General features: G+C 39.7%; 1 protein-coding gene and 1 non-coding gene across 3 annotated transcripts in view; one reads left to right on the top strand and one right to left on the bottom strand.

Annotated features, from left to right (window-relative positions):
• LOC126108753 (uncharacterized) overlaps positions 1-24,984 on the bottom strand; it is a 120,316-nt gene that overhangs the window by 71,578 nt on the left and 23,754 nt on the right. The window lies entirely within an intron of this gene.
• Positions 6,562-6,636, top strand: Trnas-cga (transfer RNA serine (anticodon CGA)). The gene has a single exon. It is a non-coding gene; the product is annotated as a tRNA-Ser (tRNA).

Here is a 24,984-nt window from a genome sequence, read left to right as displayed (position 1 = left end):
GAGGTCATTTGCTAGCAAATGGCACACCTACAAATTCTGTGAGTTCTCAATAAATTTCTATATCATTCCAGAGCTGTAAAATCATTTTTGAGTCACCCTGTCAATATTAAATGAGAATCGACAAATACAAATCAGTACAATGAGTAGTTAGCACTACTGATCAGTCATTGTACTGTTTTATGATTATCGCCACGCCCAGTGGTTGCACATGTCTCGACTAAACTTGCAAACTCGAGCATTTGCTCCTCTTTCTATGCTGATCATCCACTTGTACCCTACAACAGACTCGATGACGAGTTTTCGGTTAAATGGACAGCAGTGGAGTCTCCCAAGTTGAGGCTCAGAGCGTAAGAAGATGATTAATTTGGAGATGACGTCATAGGAACTGTTGAGTTTAAAGCAGGTATATAGAGTTCATTTCTGATCTTTAGTGCATATCCCATACCATTTTCTGCTTGGCTTCCTATCAATAAATTTGTTTTGTTCTTTAATTTTATTTATGATTTGCTGTACATTGTCCAGCACTATTACTATTGTTATGAGATACATTTTTGCAGTCGAGAAAAGCTACGGGACTATATTTTCTTTATTTTCAGTCAGTATTGTGTGCTACTGCTGCTTACTCTATAATACGTCATTCCTGGCACACAAATCACTTTGGCTCAAGTACAGCCATTAAGGTGCCTGCCCTGAGAGCTATGGCTTTTGTCTTTAGCTCAGGCTTGTAATTTCTCTTGGGCCACACACCTGGAACAACACGATCTGGTTCTTGCCAACATGGATGTAGTTAATACTTTTTTCTGAGTGGTGTTCAGTTCTATTCAAGCACAAACATCGATAGAAGAACCCGAGACAGAAGCTGACAGGCTATTTGTCAACAAGATGTTTATTCATATCAGTATCCCAAAATACCAGCAAACTGTTTCAACATTTAGATTGCGAACACGAGTTGCATCTACTGAAAATTCGAATACAAAAGAATGGAAATGTAAGCATTGTAGTGGAAAAATTGAGACGCTTTATGTCGACATCAAGTGCTCTGCAAATTCTTCGTAATATCTGTGATTATATAGCAGTATAAACTGCACGTTACGCAACAGTTCACTTCAGATGCTTTCTTTCTCACCGTACTTACCCCTATATTTTTTAATATTTCAGACAGTTTAGCATCACATTAATTACTTCAAACAGCAAACAGAGAAATGTCAATTTTTCACAGATGAAGTTGGAAATGGAGAAATGTTAACACACTCGTACCCATCTTCTAAACTGGCCATCGGCCTGATATAAGTTTTGCTACTTCACTTTGAAAAAATGATTTAATTGATGCCTACAAAGTTCTTTTTGATATGCTGACTCAATGATAGTTTCTAAAAAGAGGCAATAAATTTGTGGAAAATCCAGTATTGAAATGTTGCAACACTGTAGGGCTAACACGATCATAACGAAGGCAAATGAGGGAAAAAAATTTGCTAAATGACAAATTTTTGAACAGTGTTAGGATGTATATCATGAACAACATACTACAAATACAGACACGGGTGGGGTGTGAGCATGGGGGTGGGGACACCTGTAAAGGTCACTTTTCTAGGTTTCTCTCGAATATCTCGAACTATGCAGCATCCACCGAAAATGTTCCCTGGTAAAAAATTAACCTACATTAACCCATTAGCACCGTGCGTTGCCATATGGCAATGTTTGTAACACTTTTTTAAAATTGTTGATTCCACGACACCAAAGAAGCGAGAGTGTTGACAGCACTGGATTCCATTCCGCAAGACTGTAAAGATCACTACAATGCAACAGTTTTAACAATACATTTAAATTCTGCGGTGTAAGCAGTGTTGGAAGTCGTCGTTTGCTGAATGACAAAGAAAAATGGAGTGTAAGTTCGAGTAAGTATGTTTTACACAGTAACTTACGATATATAATTTGGTTTTTCAGCATGGCTGTTCTTTAAATACTCAAATATATATTCTTTGGAGGTTACTGCTTGCTGTGAAATAAATTACGTTCATTTAGGCCGTTTGAACGTCGGTGTTGCTATATGGCAACGCTAGGCGCTTGTACTCAGTAAAAGGACGAATTTTCTCTTTTTTGTTTTAGAAGAGGTTTCTCGCTTGCTGAGGCGCTGGAGATTCTTTATAATGACAATATTGAAGGTGATGTGTTTATTGAGCCCCCCAGATCCGAATGTAGACACAGATGAAGATTCGGGAAATGAACATGTTGGCGGGTAAGTGTGCCTATCACTGGTTTGTAATTGTTTGTATACTGATGCAGACTTTATTATGATTTGCTATTTCATTTCTTATTTTTACAGATTATTAGACCACCTGTCCTCTCGCCAACTACGAGCTAATGCTGAAATAAGGATGCCACATAACGAAAGGATCGGTGTCTATTATGAGCACTGTAATCCGCCGGCACCATCAATGCATACTGCACAAGATCCAATTGTACCTGAAACAGCTACACAACGTCCAAATATACCAGAGCCATCTGTATCTGAGGTAAGAAACCAAACTATTTCTCAGATTGATTTCAAGAGAGAAGTAGCAACAGTGTACTTGCAAGGACACCAAGCTTTACCAAAAGGAGCCGGGAGACCATCTGCATCAACGGCATGTTCCGACAGCCACATATCGGATTCAATTAGGTTTGATAAGACTGACCACCTCGTTCAGCACACAGAAGGAAAGAAGAAGAAAAGGTGTGCACACAACGACTGTAAATCTATTGTGAGAACAATGTGTTCAAAGTGTAATGTGGGATTGTGTACTGACTGTTTTATTCCACTTCATGTAAAATGCTGAGTTCAAGGTTTGATTTTTGATTATTAATTCTATTGTATTATAAAGTATCAATTGTATGATGAAGACTGAATAATAAATTTGCACAAAACTTGTACATGTAATAAGAAATTTCAAAACCTACTTATTTTAGTTGAAGTTGTAATCCATATAAATTTAGATAGCGAAAGTGCCTAGCGTTGCCATATGGCAACATCAAATATCTCGCTACTGGCGGTAATGACTTTCGTCAAAACAACTCTGTTGTGCAATTTATGCCTTTTACAGACATAATAACGCAATTTTTTTAAAAAATCACGAAAAAATTAATTCCAGCACTAATGGGTTAAATTTCTTACAAGGAAGGTACTAATCATTTTTTGTCTAGAATTAATGGTTTCCACATTCCAGGGGCTGAAAGTACCACAAATGATTAAAAATAGTATTTTAATGGCATAAAATTAATGTATATTGTTAAATAATGTGGTTTAAGAACAAATATTAAATGTTTGTACCACATGTAAGAGTAGCAGAACTGTATCAGGGGATCAACTGTGTTCAGGTGGGGTGATAGGCTGGAAAGGCAGGGTGGAACATTGGAAGTGAGAGAGAAGGTAGGTAGCCGGATTGTAGTCGTGCACTTCCATCATTTATAGGTCTGAAAATTTAAGAGCGAGCATGCAATTTCCCATTCTCTCCAACATACTACATCACAAAAAGCAACTACAGGGTGTTATATTGACATTTCCGCAGCTCATCTCACAAATCACTGGTGACACAGTGGGCACACATGCCCAGGATGTTTATGTTGCACAAAGTGCAACTGACTCTACACGGAATACCGATATCAATTACTATCAGTATTAATACAAGTAACACACATGAACAGAAACTATGTAAATCTTTGCACACTGTTCTACAATGTTAGAAGGAAATTGATTCTTAATGATAAAATACAGAAGCTTTAGGGTTCTTCCACGAATGGTAACACCAGCCATCCCTCCCCCAATCTCGCTACTGCTGCTCGCTTTTCAGTTCACAGACAGACTATACCTCACCACAATTTCCTGTCCATCTCTCTTGTGAGAGACAAAATTTCTGTGTTCATGTTTATATGGTGGCATTATTTTCAGTTTGTTGAATATTTATTTGCAGGTGTTACACGAGCCATTATGTAAAAAAAGCTCAATAGCTGGAGCTGTCAATGTCTACCGTGCTGAAGAGCGAACCCCCAGTGTGACACGCTGGTAATATTTATTCGACATTGTCAATTTCACTGTCTCTACTATCAATGGCTGCAATGCTTTTTGCACCTCTCCCAACATCTGAAGACGACCAGAGGCTGAAACTGGCTCCCTTTGTAAAAGAAGCATGTCACATAGGCCTTAAGAAACTTCATATATTTCAACCCTAAGTCAAGAAATGCATTACAGCAGCTTAATGTTCTAGATTAAACATGATTAGTCCTATTCCAACATACATATTGACAACCAACTTACCACATATACTATTGACGTGCAGTAAGTGGTTCCACTCAGTGCAACCTATTCAACAAGTGTTAACAATTCCTAAAAGACTGGTCCTAATCTGTGGTCTAAGCACCATCCAAGGAGGGTGTGGGAGGAAATACACGAGGCGCATTCCAGTGAGTAGAGATGGAGAGCCTGACAGAGGAAAGAGAGAGACATTCCAGCCGGCTGTCCAATCTGTGAGCAGTTATCAGGAGGGAGCTATCCCTCATTTGCGAAGAAGACAGGATACGCGGGATGGTCAGGGAATTGGCAAATTGCGATTGCACCCCACAATGGCGAACAGGATGAAATATTTTCAGAGTGGAAGAAGATGCTGAGACATAAACCTGACTACCATAATCGTCTGGACAAGACCAGAGTACGGTAACAGGGTGTATACACGGACAAGGAAAAAAATTACCGGATATCCCATTTAAAAAATACTATTCTGTGCTACGTGACAATAGGTCTTCCGTAGATTTTTTCCCTTGGAAGTTTAAAACTTATCAACTCTTTGATAATTAACATTTTATACACTAGCGTAGAACTTGCCGGAGGGGGGGGGGGGGGGGGGGGGGGGGGGGGGGTTGGCGAGAGAAGTTTTGAATAGACTTTTGATTTAAAGAAAAAAGAGGGAAGTTTTGGAAAAACCACTGAGTGCATATTTGCGTATTACAAAAGTATAAATTTGAATTGCACCAAATACAGGACGTTAGTTTCTGGATTGTTGAAATCTAGATTGCGATGTCCTTTTGTAAGCCAGTCGTATCTCATGCCACGTGATTGCGCCAGCCAATGACAGCAGATATTCAGAGCGTAGGACATGTGTTATAGTCAGCCAATAGCAAGATTACTGTTACATAGTGCGAACACACTAAGAGGAAAAGTTAATGCACATGGTATAGCTACAAGGAAAGCTAAGCTTTCATATATAATATTGGTCTGTAAGATTAATAAGCTACAAGAGAAGCTAAGCTTTCACGTGTAATATGGATTTTTTTTGCGTGATATACGCAAATATATACATTTTTAATATACAATCACACAAATGTGCCAGTAAATTTAAAATGATGCCATAGATGTCTGGTCTTCCTGGCTCAAAATTCTCATAAGTGGCTGGTCCTCAAAGTATTCAGTTTTAAAGGCTCTGTGATTTAAGAAATTTATCCCACTTTCTCATATGTTAACATAATTCATCTTGTGTAAAAAGGAATTTACTTGAAAGTAACACTTTTCGAACCACCGCTCGCAATACTATTCCGAGACTGTTAGTAATATGTTCAATTTAGCAGTTGCCAGAGAGTGCCAGAAAACAAGCATTATTGTGCTTGCGCAGCTACAGTGGTGTAGGAAGTCTGTCGGATCGTATGTATAAAGCACTAAGAGAGCTTACGTTATGCTGCAAAAGAAATAGGACATCAGAGGATACTCCAGGAGCATCGGAATTTTGTAAACCATACTAAAATGCAAAAGTCTGCTTTAAGTGCACATTGGTTTTTTCCAGATTCACAATGAAGAAAGTCCCCTCTGATATTAAGCTTTTCAGTGTGGGTTAATTTTCTTGGAGTACCAGTACTGTACACTCTCATATTTGGTTCGTAATTATGGCATAATGGCAAAAGATGAAAATGTGGACTTGAAATTCAGCAAACAGTTGCAACTAGCCAATACTGTGGAATGAAACACTTCGTTTCAAATAAATTGATTGCCTTAGTTGAAAGATTAATAAAGCCAAATTTCTTTAGCAAACTGACAAAAATAACTTCATTGCTCTGCAAGGCAATTAATGCTTGACTATTAATAAACTAGGAAATAAAATGAAATCAGAAAACTGGAACTAATAATATATTTTGTCCTCCTTAATTAAGTGAATGTATTTTAATTCACTTGATAGCTTCCAGCCACAGAAATCCATTTTCTTTTCATTTGGTGTGGGAGCTGTAAACCAAGAGGAAACAGCGAAATCATATAACGCAAACATGGGTTGCACGGAGACTAACCCCCTCCCCACTGCAACTCAGACAATTCTGTGCATAATGAGATTTTCACTCTGCAGCAGAGTGTACGCTGACATGAAACTTCATGACAGATTAAAACTGTGTGCCGGACCGAGACTCGAATTCAGGACCTTCGTCTTTCGTGGGCAAGTGCTCTACCAACTGAGCTACCCAAGCACGACTCACGCCCCGTCCTCACAGCTTTACTTTGCCAGTACCTCGTCTCCTACCTTCCAAACTGTGAGAAAGGGGCGCGAGTTGTGCTTGGGTAGCTCAGTTGGTAGAGCAATTGCCCGCGAAAGGCAAAGGTCCCGAGTTCGAGTCTCGGTCAGGCACACAGTTTTAATCTGCCAGGAAGTTTCAACTCTGTGCATGCGCGAATCTGGCAGCTAGGGCGCATAAGAAAATTTCTCATTGGCATCTGGCTGCTACTGCCGATACAGTTAACAGCCACACTTCAAGTAGCAGGAAGCGGGAGAAGGTACTGCTCATACGTGAGTTGACTGCGCATGCGCACCAGCCCACTGGCAACTGGTCAAATGAACCTACTGGTCAAATGAACCTAACGCAAACAGTTGTGACGTCATGCTCATAGAAATTAGTTTACTGTTACGAAGTATTACATAGTATTCGCCCCAAGGCCTTTGACATATTTGTGCAGTTTACAGACGCTTGTGTGTGCGCGGTGTTTTATTGGTGTAAATGGCGCATTATTTTTATTTTTTTTTCTCTCTCATTAATATTTTACTGCTGCAGTATCATTCTCCCGTAGCAGAGCACAGTAACATTCTTTGCTATAGAATCAATTCTTCCCAGTCGAAATTACAAAAATTTAACTGAAAGCTAAAACAATGAAAAATTCCCGAGATTCCGAAAAATTCTTGGGTTTCTCCGTTTTCTCCCAGATGAAAAAATTCCCAGACTTTCCCCGGACTGTGTACACCCCGTGTAAAGATGGAGAAAAGTAGCACAGTCTGCACCCCAAGATGTGTGGGCCAGGAGGTGGAGACATTTATCTTCCTCACGCATGTAGTCTTCAGGCGGGGACTAAGGGGCAGTCACATCAGCTTTTTATCAAAACTAAGGCCCAGAAAATGGGACTGTGCTGCAACATCCAGGAGCTGTACTGTAGGCTAATGACAAAAATGCATAACCCACGTTTTGGAGGGAAAAAACTGGAAGCCAGGGAGGCCTGTCAGACGGTCAGATGGCACCTCGGAGCTGGCACTAAGCAGATTGTACCAAGTGAGAGTGGCACCATATGCAAAAATCGTCGGTGTAACCAGAGGCCCAACAGAAGCTGCAAGCCCATAGATGGTTACCAGGAAGAGTGTGACACATAACATAGAACCTTGTGGGATACTGTTCTCCAAAATCTGAGAAGTGCCGAGTGAAATGACGATTTGAGTTGAGGGGGCACTCGCCATCACGGTCATCGGCGCCCTGAGGAAAAGTCAACGTGCAAAACTCGTGGGTGGGGACAGAGGATGTCCCCACGTGCAGAGCAGTTTATAACGTATTAAACTCTCCCACCCTTCCTTACCAGTTTAGGGATGAGGCCTGACCATTCACAAAATTTCATCACTGGTTTTGGTACCTGCAAGGACGGTGTGCAGATCACCAACGAGACCGAGGGCTGCCCTAATATCAGTATAGAGGACACAAGTAGCCACAATATGCTGAACTGAAAGTGGCACGCCACAAACTTCACAGAATAGAGGATCCTCCTGCCGGAGGAGGAAGCCGTGTGTGAGAGGGCTATGCCCAATGTGCAGTGCGGTAAGCAAAACCTCCTTCCAGCGGCGAGGCTGACACGAAGTCCGTCAAGCCTCTGTGTTCGATCTGAGCGACCGCAGTTTGTTGTCTGTCACCGGCAACCATTCAGTCTCCCACTGACGCATAATGCATCTGTCAGAAAATGAGATAATGACATGCAACACTGAGTGAAACGCCAACTCAAATCTGGAACAGCAGGTGGGATAAAAACTCTCAGATAAAAATCTGAAGCAGGCTGCGAAAGCCGGTCATGGAGGGTGACAAATGTTATGGCACCAAGCCGTGTCGTACGTCTTGTGCCCTTTTACAAGAACGACATTTGTGGCGGGTGTCTATTGCAGCATCCCTGGCAGTACTCTGATACACTTTTTCGAATGGTCGCGTATGTGTGTGTGTGTGTGTGTGTGTGTGTGTGTGTGTGTGTGTGTGTGTGGGGGGGGGGGGGGGGGCGTATACCTTTCCTTTTTTCCCCCTACAGTAAGTCTTTCCGCTCCCGGGATTGGAATGACTCCTTACCCTCTCCCTTAAAACCCACATCCTTTCGTCTCTCCCCCTCCTCCCCTCTTTCCTGATGAAGCAACCATTGGCTGCGAAAGCTTGAATTTTGTGTGTATGTATGTGTTTCTATCAACCTGCCAGCGCTTTCGTTTGGTAAGTCACATCATCTTTGTTTTTAGATATATTTTTCCCACGTGGAATGTTTCCCTCTATTTTTTTAATTATTTAACTTTTGTAGAACATTTATGAAGACCAAACAGAACCTTTGTGTTCCCATCCTAATACATGATTAAGCTGTTGAAGAGTGCTTTTATGTTAAATTATTTATTGTTTATGTAGAAAAATTATGGTAATTTAGCACCGTTAGTATTTGTATTTCAGCCCACTTGTTTGAAATTCAAATGCATTACATCCTGCATGTACTACAGCAGTTATGTTTTCCAGGTATCACCCCATTCGGGCAACTTTGCACACTGATGTATAGAGTGGGCTTTTGAGTGATAATTTAGGTTACATTTCTGCTTTGAATGCCCAAGTACTCCTAATTGTACTACTGTTACATTATTTAGATATCTAACACTATTCACTCTGCAACCATTAATGTAAATAAGTCGTCAGGTCTACCGAGAATGCAATATATGATCTCAAAAACTAAATTATTGTAAAACTGAATGATAAATATCAAACTGACATTTTTTATGATCTTGCAAAGGCCTTTGATTGTGTGGATGATAAAGTTCTGCTAGGAAAAGTAAAATGGTACGGTATTAGTGGTCTCCCCCAAGTACTCACTGACTTTCGTAACAACAGAAAATGGAGGCTCGCTTTAGTAAAAAATGGGAATAAGAATAAATTCACAGTGGGAGAATATTAATATGCAGTGCTGCTAAGTTTAGTGCTTGGCTGACACCTGTTCTTGGTATACATAAATGATTTACGAGGAACATGAGGATTCCTCAAAAACTGTAATGCTTACTGATGGCATTGCTGTACCGATAAAATCGTCAAAAGAAATCCATACTGGAGACAGGCAGCAGAAGACTGAAAAGGCCTACAGCTGGTTCACAGCCAGCACCCTAAATCTTAATGTGCAGATACAAATATATGAAAATGACTTAACGGGTATCAGAAGTAGTGATTAATATGGCATTCGACGGATGAGACTCCAAGTGTTATGTTCCTTGGCATCCAGATGGGTAATTAACTGAGGTGGTACCAGCATGGTAGATAATTAACCATTTTACAGAAGTGTGCAGTAACAGTATATTATAAAAATGGTAACAGAACATCTTGCTGAAGCTTCAAGGACCTACAGATTCTTATATGCCAATACACACAGTCCCTAATAGTATTTAGTTTGAACTCAGTAATTCACAACCACAATACTAAAAGTAACAATTTCCATATAAACTGTACACCTCTCTAGTGTTCAGAATGGAATTTAACATTCTGATGTAATAGAATATAACAAGTTACAAATGGACATCCAGCAAGAAATTGAATATTCCACATATTTAACTACAAAGTAAATGAATGTTTGATTAGCCACTCTAAGATACTTCAATACTGGGACTCAGGAATAAAAAATTCTGCATGACTATAATGTTTGTATTAGTTGCAACCTTATTTTGCCTGTACATAGGCAACTTACTGGTTTGTTTGACGTATTAGTTAACAGCATCTGAGTGGTGAAGTAGTTGACTTTTTCAAAGTAGCATACATATGTAATCTAGAAGTAATTACCGTAACTGAATAGATTACTGCTAGTCATAATTTTGTTGGCAGTACAGTTTATAGAAGCAGCCAGCACATATTGTTTCTGCTTGTCATATATATCTTGGCTCCCTCAGGATGGGATGTACAGAACATTATGTGCGACTGAATTTTACATATATATGGCCTAGCTGTTACTCTCGGGTTCTTGGCAATGGGGGAAAGTTGCAGGGGTGTGGCATTTTCACACAGAATATCTGTAATAAATTTCTTTTACTTCATGTCTATGGTCAAAATTTTTGTCATTAGACTACCAGTCTGTGCCGAGTATTTTACACATTATCATTCAAGTACGCACAGCAATTCGGAATGTACTGAAGGATAAATATTTGAAGGTAAGTGTGTTCTTTAAAGCTGTAGTTGAAGTATCATCCCAGCAAAACCATTATCCTCAATCATTATTGTGAAAACAATGTAAATGTCTCACTACTGCTGTTCCATAGGCTCCAACAACAGAAAGAGAATTGCAAGTGATTGCCAACATGTTTGACAAACTTTGGCAGTTCCTAAATTGCTTAGGTATCTTACTTAATCAAGGAATTAGTTTATTATAACTGACTCCAAAGGAGGTCTAGTTAAATGAAATTGACAAATCATCTATGTTGCTAAGATCTTTGTTCTATTTACAGGTGCAATGGATGGGAAACAAGTTGCATTTGCTGCACCAAGAACAGATGGCTCATTTTTTTATAGTTACAAGAAATTTAATAGCATTTTATTATTAGCAGTCATTGCTGCTAAATATCGGTTTTCTCTGACACGAGTGCAATGGGTGAGTAAATGATGGAGGAGTCTCAACAAAATGAAATAATTTCTGCCCTATGGGAGAATTGGTTGCAAGTTCCACAGGAAAAGGTGCTAAAAACAGCAACAAATCTGTTTCATATGCTGTTGTGGCAGATTACCCTTTCAGACTCCAGTTACGTTATGAAGCCATACAAAGACTGTAAAAATGAAACTCTGAAAAAGGTATTCAATTACAGATTATCAAGGGTAAGGAGAGTTGTTGACAATGCCTTTGATATTCTGGGCTACCATTTCCAAATTTTACAAATATTTAACTTGCTATAGACAAAATGGAATTACAAAAACACTTTGCATTTTACATAATTTTTCGACAGACGAAGCAAACAGCACATATATGTCAACCAGGGACATAAAAAAATATGGAGTCCTGTACGATAGAGAAAGCGTCATCGTGTGCTGGTGCTCTGTGGAGTAGCATACACCGACAGAAGGGAAACAGAACTCCAAGGGATGCAAAGGAAGTCCGGGACAGATACTGTTAATATTTTAATACAAGTAGTTTTGTCCCTTGGAAATGGGAGTCAATTAAGAACTTCAATTTTTGAATGTCAATGTATTTTCAAATTAAGAAATACAAAATTTATACAATTCAGTAATCATCATCCATTACTTGTGCCTCCATTATAATTTTCAGTATTTTATGTTTTGTACCCTTTACAATTGTAGGATTTCTTAGCTAGCTCAATTCTTGCACAATGAACTGCCCCAAAGCAACACATGGTGATCGGTCTGATGCCTTTTCTGTTAATTTTGAATTTAAGTTCTCCAATACTGTATTTAGTAATGGATCACTGTCACTCTTCACCTTCTTCACATTTTTAGGTGAAGCGGAATAGGCACTAGAAGCCTATGTCACAGCGATAAGCCTTATCGTGACGCAACTTCCTGGGCGCGGCACCGGAAGCTATTTTTCGCAGCAGATCGCGCTGTGTTAAAACTAGAGCGCGATCCTGCCAGGCGCCTCGTGCAGCGGCTAAGTCCCGTTCGAGGTCACCCGCCTTGTGCAACATGATGGCCATCAGTCCTGTCGATTTCTGGTACTCAGCTGTCAGCTACATTTTTGGTCCTGTGGATTCTTGTACCAGAATTGTGAGGTAGCTGAAAAATTCCCTCATTTTTAGTTGCACATTAGACATCAAGTTGCTGTGAGCACAGCTGCAGAGAGGACAAACCAGTAACTGTACGACACTGTTTTACGTAATATTTTATCAACATATAACTGAAATTGTTCCATGGATATCTAATAATCTGACATTCAATAATACATGACTGATGACTTACAAGGATGCTAATAACCTGAAATTGCTGCATAAATTCTGAAGAGTTTTTCTGCCATGTTTTCATTAAACGTTTACTTACAGCAACTGGAAATCATTTCTACATTAAATTAATCACAAGATCACATAATTCAAAAGAGAATTTCCAAATTGATGAGCTTTCTTGGTAACACATTTGGTCACTATGTACTGACAATATTTTATTTCATTATTGATCTCAACAACCACTTTTATCACAAATGTTGCCCAAAAATTTACTGAAATCAGGTTTTCGTGCCACAAACAAATATTCAAAAAAGTTCTGCACTAGTTTTCTATGGCCCACATTGAGTGGTACTAAGCTGCTATCTGGTCTAGTTACACATTAATGAAGGTGTGTCACTAAACAAAACTCATTAAGAATAAGCTGTTTTTGTAAGCAGGCAACATACATGATATACTGCCCAATTCACCAAATTGTGAGCTTTCTCTATGCCATTTACAGCTAAGACTGATATATAAAGTTATGTCGGTACAATGAGAAGTGGAATGAACATCAATGTTTAGTGTTCAATGGTAAGTAACCAGTAATTGTAGGGGTATAATTATTGTAACTGAAGCAATTTTGTTGAAAAGTAAGTAATGTGTTAAATACACCCTAGAAGTAACAAAAGTAATTGTCTAATTATATTGAAGTACATTTCATTTACGATGGAAACCAATTAAATGGCTAACTAATATGTAACTGGCCAGCAATGTGTCAAACTGCATATCCAGTAGAAGAACCTCAACAAAAACTGAATACCACTGACCACCAGTGTGTGTTAATATTTCCAGGCAGCAGAAATGGTATATACAATTGCATACTTTTTTTTATTATTTTCATCTAGCACAGAGAGAGCATTCATAATTTTGGCATGACTTGGTACATAAGATACACTGCACCTCAATCTGCACAGTCTACTCAAACAATGAAAATAGGAAGTACAGGGAGAGTCTGTGATGATGTTACCAACTTTCACAGATGGTGGAGGAAGGTAAATGTATCAATTTGAGGTAAGAGACCCTGGTCCAGCAACAGCAGAGCTGAAAGTTATAAGCGAAAATTGTCCTCATACCTCTGACATTATCTCTCTTCCATTGCAATCTCTTTGCTTTCCATATTTTGGGAGGCAGTAGATGAACCAAATCAAGGAGTGGGGGGAGGTCCAGTCAACATGGGCTTGAAAGTGCACACCTTAACAGCTATGAATACTTGTTCATATTTGCTACTGTGAAACATCTCTTCTACTGAAAAGTGATCATCGCTCTTATGGTATGCATTTTAGAACCCATGTTTACCAGACAATTTTTTTCTTGTTCTGGTCCATTCTACCTCCTCCCAAAATATGGTAAGCAAAGATCTTGCAGTACAAGAGAGTCACTGTTGATGGCATCAGAGTGATTTCCACTCATAACTTTTGGCTATCATTTCTGGAATATAGTCAGTTACTACAAATGGATACATTTACCCTTCCTGAATCTAAGCACTATGTGATTTACCCTTCTTCATCATCCCTAAATGAGTGCAACATCTCAGAACCAACCGGTATATGGTATTAAGTATCTTCCTTCCAAAGAAGAAGATCCAAGAGTACTTCCACATTTTTGATTTCCACACCACTGCAAAGCTAAGTGATACTGACATTGATATTGGTGGCATTCAGTCATCTAAAACTGCTAACAATGGAGAAGACCTTGTGGATTCCGTGTCAGATTCGAAGTGGACTTTGCAGCTGAGAGACCCCCCCCCCCCCCCCCACACTATTTAACCATAACACTCCAGAACACTCTCCTCCCATCACCACCAACCCAGCAGAGAACTTCCGAGTTGCTGGAAGAAATCACAGGGCATGTTGTGTAGATACTATCCCATAAGACACTATTATACAACTTGTTTTATTCACTTTAACCTCACCACACTGCCCAAAATATTTAACACTGTGCAGGTACACAGAATACATATTGATCCATTTATGACTCTTTTTAATGGTAATGTTGTGGCCCTCAAGTCTTTTTACTTGTTGGTTATGGTCCTGGTATTACTTTAACATGTTACACATTAAAAAGGAAGTCATGTGTAGTGAATTAGGCATTGGGCTACAGGAAACTAATTGCTTTGCATTCTCAAATGTCAGCTCCATGAATGTCCAATGAAATTGTCACCACACAATCCAACCCAGACCTCGGGCTATGCTACACATCACTATGCCAACACAACCAAATAACTGTGGAAATGGGGTGGTGGTGGTGGTGGTGGTGGTGGTGGTGGTGGTGGTGTGGGGGGGGGGGGTGTTAGCACTGAAAGACTAACCTTTTGTCACCAATATTACTCTGTTCGTTAAAATAACACTAATCACGAGTACAATGCAAGCACAAAAATTTCTGAACAGTAATGCAGTGGAATTAATGAGTAAATTAAATCTAGAGTATATCTAGGACCTGGGCTGCAAAGGAGGAAGGATAGCAACTGATCAATTCTTTGGTGAATGGCAAAATAGTTTTGAAAATTCAGATCTAATCATTGTGTGTAAAACTGATTCTAGTTTGTGTCTGTGTGTTGGGGCAGAATGTGACTTCCCTTTGTGAAGATCATTTCTTTCTCATGGACCGGGGGAGGTAACTGCCCCTCTGTAGTGATGTATACTGGTTTAGCAGACGTGCAAAGCAGCCACATTAACTCCACCCCACCGATCACAGATCTTCTCTTATTGTCTCTAAGTGCATTCATAAATTAAAGAAGTTTTGTTTGGCCACTTCTTTTACTCCATGGAGGAGTATCTCCACAGAAAGGTTTCAATTTAATTAATATCAGCACTGAAATACACTCTTGGAAATTGAAATAAGAACACCGTGAATTCATTGTCCCAGGAAGGGGAAACTTTATTGACACATTCCTGGGGTCAGATACATCACATGATCACACTGACAGAACCACAGGCACATAGACACAGGCAACAGAGCATGCACAATGTCGGCACTAGTACAGTGTATATCCACCTTTCGCAGCAATGCAGGCTGCTATTCTCCCATGGAGACGATCGTAGATATGCTGGATGTAGTCCTGTGGAACGGCTTGCCATGCCATTTCCACCTGGCGCCTCAGTTGGACCAGCGTTCGTGCTGGACGTGCAGACCGCGTGAGACGACGCTTCATCCAGTCCCAAACATGCTCAATGGGGGACAGATCCGGAGATCTTGCTGGCCAGGGTAGTTGACTTACACCTTCTAGAGCACGTTGGGTGGCACGGGATACATGCGGACGTGCATTGTCCTGTTGGAACAGCAAGTTCCCTTGCCGGTCTAGGAATGGTAGAACGATGGGTTCGATGACGGTTTGGATGTACCGTGCACTATTCAGTGTCCCCTCGACGATCACCAGTGGTGTACGGCCAGTGTAGGAGATCGCTCCCCACACCATGATGCCGGGTGTTGGCCCTGTGTGCCTCGGTCGTATGCAGTCCTGATTGTGGCGCTCACCTGCACGGCGCCAAACACGCATACGACCATCATTGGCACCAAGGCAGAAGCGACTCTCATCGCTGAAGACGACACGTCTCCATTCGTCCCTCCATTCACGCCTGTCGCGACACCACTGGAGGCGGGCTGCACGATGTTGGGGCGTGAGCGGAAGACGGCCTAACGGTGTGCGGGACCATAGCCCAGCTTCATGGAGACGGTTGCGAATGGTCCTCGCCGATACCCCAGGAGCAACAGTGTCCCTAATTTGCTGGGAAATGGCGGTGCGGTCCCCTACGGCACTGCGTAGGATCCTACGGTCTTGGCGTGCATCCGTGCGTCGCTGCGGTCCGGTCCCAGGTCGACGGGCACGTGCACCTTCCGCCGACCACTGGCGACAACATCGATGTACTGTGGAGACCTCACGCCCCACGTGTTGAGCAATTCGGCGGTACGTCCACCCGGCCTCCCGCATGCCCACTATACGCCCTCGCTCAAAGTCCGTCAACTGCACATACGGTTCACGTCCACGCTGTCGCGGCATGCTACCAGTGTTAAAGACTGCGATGGAGCTCCGTATGCCACGGCAAACTGGCTGACACTGACGGCGGCGGTGCACAAATGCTGCGCAGCTAGCGCCATTCGACGGCAACATCGCGGTTCCTGGTGTGTCCGCTGTGCCGTGCGTGTGATTATTGCTTGTACAGCCCTCTCGCAGTGTCCGGAGCAAGTATGGTGGGTCTGACACACCGGTGTCAATGTGTTCCTTTTTCCATTTCCAGGAGTGTATTATAAAATATCATGACGCAGTGACTTTTCATTCACTATACTTAAATAAAATGTTGAAGCTTGGCTTGTTGCAACATCTCAGAGACTGATTCCTCAATAAAGAAGATATTAACTCCTAACAGGTAACATGGTAGAGCTTATAAAACAGGTTAACAAGAAAAAATTTATTTTTTCATAGAGACATTCTCACATCACCTTTGAAAACTTAAAAGGAAATGCAAAGCTAGCAATTATACATAGATAAAAGCCGGGATAAGAACCTCAAGCACAATAAGAGAGTTTTCCACAAAACATGTAAATAGCAAAAAGGCTTTGCTAAATGCTTACTCTGAACCACACATTAATGTAGGTTCTAAATAAATAAATTACACTTGCTGAAGGAATGAACAACGATGATTACATAAGTGGCTGAACAACTCAAGGCCATGTGGAATACTGAGCATGTTATTAGTAATAGTGGCCATCATGTCTTAAGGATACAGGGTACTTATAAATGAGGGGAAAATAGAATTTTTTTATGGATTTATTAAATTCTATAGTCTTTCCTGATTACATTGATATATACATTATAGGGTCTCAAATGAAAAATGACCTCTATGTACTAAATTTTAAAGTTATGGTCACGTATACTGCCACGCCACCTTTATTTCTGTTACAGAAACCAGTATTATTTCGAAAAGAACTGAACTTTCTGTTTCCAGCAATTATATGTTTGATACATTGTATATGTTGGTAACAGTGCAGGTTTCTAGTGTCTGTAAATGATTATCTTTGCTAGTATTTACTTTTGTTCAATTGTTACTGAATGTTTGATGCCCAAGTGCTACATATATTTGTGGAAGTAGATATCCTTTAGTGTGCAATAAATACGAATTATGCCATGGATCAAGAAATTCAATGAAAGGGAATTCTATGGTAACCAGTCCACAAGCAAAGCAAGCCACATTGTTGAAAATAACCTATGTATCAGTTCTTCAGGGAAGAAACTCCCACAAGGCATGCCTCCTGGTGATTCAAATTTTTGTGTTAACAATGACGCTGTTTGCAGTGGATTTTTTGTTGTTGATGTGGGCATCTTACCTTCTTTGATAAAGTAAGTGGTGAAATGTAAACAATGTGATGGTGTAGGCTGTCTGGAAATAACTAAACAACAAAGTAGCAGGAAGGGTTTAGTGTCAAAATTAGTTGTTCTGTGTAGACCCTGCAATAAATCTACTCAAAAATGACTTTGAACATTGTGCACAATTCATATGATGTGAATTTTGAAGTTAGTGTATGCAATGTGTGCAACAGGAGAGAGAAAAAAGTCTGCTCAAATGTTTTGTGGTTTGATGGACCTTCCTCCTCCTCCTCCTCACAGTAAGTTCAGCAAGTACATAAAAATACTTTTGGGTGCCTTGACGGTTGTGTCTAAAGCATCTACAAAACGTGCAGTAGAAGAAACTAGGGACACTGCTGTTGCACTTGATGGGACATGGCAACACCGAGGACATCGTGGTGTTGTGCTACTTCTCTGGAGAATGGAAAAGTTGTTGACATTGAGTGCTCATGTGAGTACTGCCACTCCTGCCATGGTAACACTGAAGGACATATTGAACATCAGTGTTCTAAGAATTATGATGGTTACAGTGGAGGTATGGAGTGTGTCTGAGCTCTAAAAATATCTCAGACGTCGGTGCCCGCTTTTAAAACGTTAGATATAGTAAGTACCTAGGCGATGGGGACTCTAAAGCTTTCAATAAAATTAATGAGTTTAATGTTTATGGTAATACCTTGTTAACGAAACTGGAGTGTCGTGGACAAGTGCAAAAGAGGATGGGTGCTAGATTGACAAAGCTACGAAGAGAAATGGAAGGAAAATTGCTATCTGATGGAAAATCTCTGTCAGGCCGAGGCAGATTGACAGAAACTGAAACAGACCTCCTTCAGAGTTATTATGGACTCACCATGAGATGAACTGCACCTCTGAATAATGTTAGAGCAATGAGAAAAGCTGCATGTGCCACCTACTTTCATAGGTTGTCCACAGATGACCACCTTGTTCACGGACTTTGCCCTAAAGGAGCAGATTCTTGGTGTGGTTACCGAAAAGCAAAAGAAAGTGGTCAAATATACCATCATAATCATTCTCTTTCTGAGCCTGTTATGAATGAAATAAAACCAATTTTTAGAGATGTGAGTGACCCTGTTTTGCGCAGTAAATGTCTTCATGGGGGCATTCAGAACACAAATGAAAGTTTCAACCATTTCATATGGGAAAGATTATCCTAGTATGTTTTTGTTGGACTAATTACATTAAAAGTTGGCGTGCTGGGTGCAGTGATACGTTTCAATGTTGGAATAATAGGAAGATGGGAAGTCCTGAGAAATTTAGGCATAACATGTGGCTCTAATATGGAAGATCAATTGCTTGCGTGTGACAGACAAGAAACAAAGATTCGCTCTTCAAGTTACAAAAGAAGCAAGAAGTGCTAAAATGAAGCTTGAAGATGAAGAAATGCTGCAGGATGAAGACTATGCTTCAGGAATGTTCTGAGGCACAGTTTAATTGGACTCTCATCTTCATTTGCAGTTTCGTGCAAGTTGTATTTTTCGGAATTAGGGCACAAGTATTTCCTCTAATTTTTTTTCTACAGCTTGCAATAGTTCATACTTATGTGGTATGACCTAAGCTTTATTGCAAAATCAACTAAATTATAGAAAAAATAACATTTTTATTGGGAAAAATTATACAAATTAAAATGTAAAATGTGATATTTTTATCCTTCTAATATACATAATATGTGCAATTAAACAGGTCTAGTACCTCAGCCATCATGTCGTGGATATCTGGCAAAAATTTGGTCTCCTTCAAATGTGTAACATAGGATTAAATGGTACCTCAATTTGAGGAAGCACTTTGGGGGAAAAAAAAAAAAAAAAAAATGCATAAATTTCTTTGTAATAGTTTTTAATAACCATAATCAGGTTCAAAAATATTCTAATTTGTTTAGAAAGTGTGCTGCATTACCAGATATCAACAAAACATCTGTAAAACAGATTCATTGTAAACAGAAAAGTACCCTGTATCCTCAAGAACTCAAATCTTGTGCCACAGTCTGCACAGTTATGAGCTCTTATTATGTTACACTCAGTCCCGCCTAAATTAAAATTTAGTATTCTGAGGAAACTGTCCAGTAAGGTGAAGTACTTTTAAATACAGATGAAAACCTCCAGAATAAATGTAATTAAATCCGTTTTCACAGCACTTAACATGCTTCCTCTGCCAAGCATTTCTATTCGCCAAACATTTCAACTATTTAACAAATATTTAACTGGTAAAGATGCTGATCATTAAAATAAAACCAGGTTCAGCATAAGCCACCAACCAAGAAAACAATTCTGTCCAGTGCCAGAGTACATTACATGGGTGTTTGAAGCTTTTAACAAACTCACTGAGAACATAAAATCCACCTGTGATATAAAGTACTTTAAAAAACCAATGCAGTCATATTTAGTGTCACTGCTTCTACTAAGTCCACAAATATATGCACTTTCATTGCACAGTGTTCAATTTCCTATTCATGTATGGTTCATTTAAATGTACAAGCCGAGTGTTAATAGGGTCATTCCATGCCAAGTGGTCTAAACCTTCCCACCATCATGTCTCCAATTTTCTTCAAATTTTATCTGTAGCACTAGTCAAGTGCTAAATTAAGTTTCTCAAGATTTCAAGCCTCTAGCTGCAATACTTGCTGATCTACACCCCCTTGTCTGAAGGGTAGTAAGTTCGCATGCGCGCGACATCAGACAAAATGCCATTTTTGGGGTCTCATAAAATTGAAACCAATTCATAAGAATGGTTAGTAAGATGAGACCCTGTACAGTTTTTTGTGCTGATTCAAACGAAATTAATTATAAGATTACTGATGCAAAATCCGGTCAAACAAGTCGACTCAAAGTGTACCCCTAATTCTGTCGTGACTTAATGCGACAAATTTTGACCAATATTCAGACTGCAATAATTTCCTTGCAGATAAAGATATGGACTTGAACTTTTTACCAAGTCTTATCTTTGTGCTGGACATAATACAGCTGGATTTCCAACTACCCAGGCTTTATAGTCGCCTTGCAAAATCTCTTCAAATTTGGCAGTGTCAGCGCAAATGGCTTTATTTACCAAAGTTCAAAGCCCATTACTACAAAATAGTCAGCCTGGATTTAATTGTGAATAGTATCATCTGAAAGAGAAACTCTTGCTCTACAAGATGGATATATTTTTCTTTTGCAACGCTTCCATTAAGTGCTTATTTACTCAGGTCAAAGTATCTTATATTTTGTGTGCGCAGTGCCCTGCGTTGGTCCATGATGGCTGAGCCATTACTGGTTATCACAATAAAACCAGCATCCCCATCGCCATAGGGGCCACGCCCGATAGCCATGCAGTAACAGCCACGGGTGGGTATCTTTACTGCAGGTTCCCAAGCCTGATTACAGGGTGTCTTTACCACAGGATCCCAAGCCTGATTGTGGGTTTCTTTATGCAGGTTCCCAAGCCTGTCTTCCTCAGTTACTTCATCATTCTGGAAGCATCGTTGATTTGCAAGAGAATGCTTTCAGGAAAACTGTATTGCCGACCAGATGATGTCACTGATGGAGCTGGAATAACACCAATGATAAGTTGTTCTGGAATCCAGCAAGTATCACGTCTTAAGGGCCAATAAAATGAACTTGCAGGACCATGAGGATGCATAAAGCTTATGAAAGCATCTTTCTGTTCGACTGAGATTTCAACGATGTTTCCAATCCACCATTTCTTTTCATAAATGCAAGCAACATACTGCCCAGGCTGAAGATCCATGACTTGAACTACTACTTCAGCAGCACTAATTTTGGCCAAAAAAGATGTCGCATCATTAGAAACTCTACTGACCTTAATTGTCGTCATATCAATGGGCAAAAAATGGTGGTTTTCTCTTGTGCCAGCTAGAGTGTGCCCTTGCAGGAATCTTTCTTCTTGAGAAGCTTTTTCTTCTTCAACTTCCTCTTTGCTGATGAAAAAGAATTTGATTCCATTGATATTATCATTGCAGAAGTTGAAAAGATCTTTGGGTGTTAGAATCTGGTTTTCATATGGACGTTGCAAACTTGCTCTTGCTGCCAACCGTTTTGTTGTGCCTCCAATGCCATCACAAGGCGACTTTCCATGGCTTGTTCCAAAGAAATTCCATTCTGCTGTTATTTCAAAATCTTCTTTGTGATAGCATAAGTTGAGAAAATTCTTGAAATTCTTATATTGTGCAGCTGAACCATCACTGAAGTAGTGGATGTGGCTTATTTTGGAAAATTGCATCTTCAGGTAATTGATTACTTTTCCAATGTAAACATGGACAGTAATCGTATCGTGTCGAAGGCAGTCACTAATAACACAAAGATTCACACATTGCACCTCTTCGTTTTCACAGTAGTAGACTACAAATGGATGAACTGTTGCTTGACTGTTTTCCCAGTGAAAGCCTTGCACTGCATCTTGAACAATAAATGAATAGTTTTCAGCAAAATCCATTAGTATTATGAATTCGCCTTCTTTCAAATCAGTTTTGAGAGCTTTCAGGTGCTGGCTTTGATGCTTGGCAATGTAGTGATGACAAGACAGGTTCCAAATTTTTGCTGCAATATCTTCAACATACTCTTCTGTTGAAAGCTGCTTTGTTTCTAAAGTATCCCTGTCGGTATGAATCCATTGTTTGTACTCAATCAGTTCTTCAGGGTCATTATCTTCAAAATATGTTGCAATAACTGCTTCTACACCTTCTGGACCAGGGCAGTTTTCACAACGATGAAGCATACAATCCTTGTTTTCCAAGCTGCAAACAGCTTTGCTAAGAATTTCCTTGTAGTCTTCATTGATTGATGCACCAGTGAGCATAAGCTTGACATTTTGGTGTATTGTACAGACACAAACTGAGTGCATTCCAGCAGAGCCAACTGTAACACACCATTTTGGTCTAAGCTCGCAAAACTTTGAGAAGCCAATTTCTGGTCCATTTTGCTTCTGATAAGACACGTACATTTCCTTCAAATTGCAAAGCAACAACCGCTTTTGCTTGTACACCTTTGTTCCTGAAATTCTCACAGGCACACAGTCTTTCTTCCCTGGACAAAGTCTGCTGAATTCGTCATCTTGAAAAAAGTCATGTACTTTCTGGACAACTTCATCTGAAAGCTTCCTTCCTTGCCGATTTGCTGGAAAAGCTAGAACACCTTGCTCATTCTTCAGTTTTCTCGCTTGCTTTACCATTCTTTCTGATACATTAAATGCTGTTGTCGTATCTTTAATTGTCCAGCTTCTTGGAACCAAGGTCAATATTTGAACTTTTGTCCTACGATTTGACACTTTACATTTTTCTTTCAACTCTTCTATAAGATTATCAAGATCTGCACAATTATTGCATGGGCGACTTTTACTTGAACTTGGCTGTTCATCGTAATTGATTCCTACAGCAGCAGCAATTTGATTCCCAATTAAACTTTGTGCATCCAAGATCTTTCTTTTTGCATAGCTTTGCTTATCTCTTTTACTTAGTTGTCTTCTTTTCAATGGTGAAGCACCAATAAATGATAAACTTTTGTTGATGGCTGGTTCAGTTTCATCCGTTGTGAAATCTTGTTCAGATTGGGTTGATAGTGATGATGAATCTTCTAGCTTTTGGTTCAGTGCCGACATGCAGCGAGGGCAAAGCTTCTGACCAGGTTTTATATCAATCACTTCTTTTTTCTTTAACAGGCAAAGTTTGGCAGCTGTTTCATTATCAAGCAGTCTAAGTCCAGCTTTTACATTGTGATTCCTCTTCTTGAATGGATTGCAACATTTCTTTTGCATCGCTTGATATTCATGTAGGAAGAGGGCTTCATGGTGGAAGCAAATGATGGAATTTTCGTCAAGTTTGGCTTCTGAACGCGAAACAAGCAATTTCTGGTCACATTCTGTGAAATCACTAAACGCTTTGAATCCAGTCTTCTTAGCATAGAAGATAACATGGCACTTTGATGCAGCAGCATCTTTTCCAATTGAACAGGGGGCCAACGATTCTTCTTCTTCATTAACTTCTGACATCTCTCACTGGCCAATCACTGAATAAAACACGAATGAAATATCCAATTATATCAGTAATTCTAAGCGACTATTAAGATTCAAATTCCTAGAAATGAAGAAAAATTAGTGCATCGCGCATACAAAATATAACAACTTTGATGTGAGTTAATGAGTACTTAATGGTCGCGTTGCAAAAAAAACAAATGTCAGTCTTGTAGAGCAAGAGTTTCTCTTTTAGGTGATACTATTCACAAGCAGATTCAGGCCAACTATTTTTTAGTAATTGGCTTGAAACTTTGGTAAATTTTACCGTTTGTGCTGACACTGCCTAATTTGAAGAGATACTGCAGGGCGACCATATGGCCTGGATCATTGCAAATCCGGCTGCATTATGTCTAGCACAAGCATGAAGCTTGGCCAAAAGTTCAAGTCCATATCTTCAACTGCAAGGAAATCATTGCAGTCTTAATATTGGTCAAAATTTGTCGCGTTGTGTCACGACAAATTTTGAAGTATACTTTGAGTCGAGTTATTTGACCGGGGTTTGCATGAGTAATGTTATACATAATTTCGTTGGAATCAGCAAAAAAAACTGTACAGGGTCGCATCTTACTAACCATTCTTATGAATTAGTTTCGATTTTATTAGACTCCAAATATGACATTTTTTTTATGTTGCATGCACACGGACTAAGTACACTTCAGACAAGGGGGTCTAGATCAGCAGCTATTGCAGCTAGAGGCCTGAAATCTTGGGAAACTTACTTCAACACTTGACTAAAGCTACAGTTAAAATTTGACGAAAATTGGAGACCATGATGGTGGGAACTTTTTTCAGTTTTAGACCACTTGGTGTGGAATGACCCAATAGTAATGTCAGATGTAAAATACATGTTTCATTCATGAAGCATTTTAAGGTAAGTTCGGCAAAAAGTAATGTACAATTTCAATTAATCTGGCATGATATATCTGCAGCAGTCACTGCTGTTATAGACACAATGGACAAATAAATATGTTAAATAGAACTAATGTTCTAGAACTGCCAGCTACACTACATTCACTGAACACTTTTAAAATTACTACTTCAAGTAATATATTCAGTTACTACCGAAAAGTTCTGACTACTTCTTCATTAAGTGATAAAACATGCAGTTTGAGCATTCTTTTCTTCCTACGTTTCATAGCTTACCTCAAAACTGTGCTCAATATACTA

This window comes from Schistocerca cancellata, chromosome 11 (genome assembly GCF_023864275.1).
Source record: "Schistocerca cancellata isolate TAMUIC-IGC-003103 chromosome 11, iqSchCanc2.1, whole genome shotgun sequence".
Classification (NCBI taxonomy): Eukaryota; Metazoa; Arthropoda; class Insecta; order Orthoptera; family Acrididae; genus Schistocerca; species Schistocerca cancellata.
Note: the sequence above shows the minus strand (reverse complement) of the source record. Positions and strands in the feature narration are given on the sequence as shown.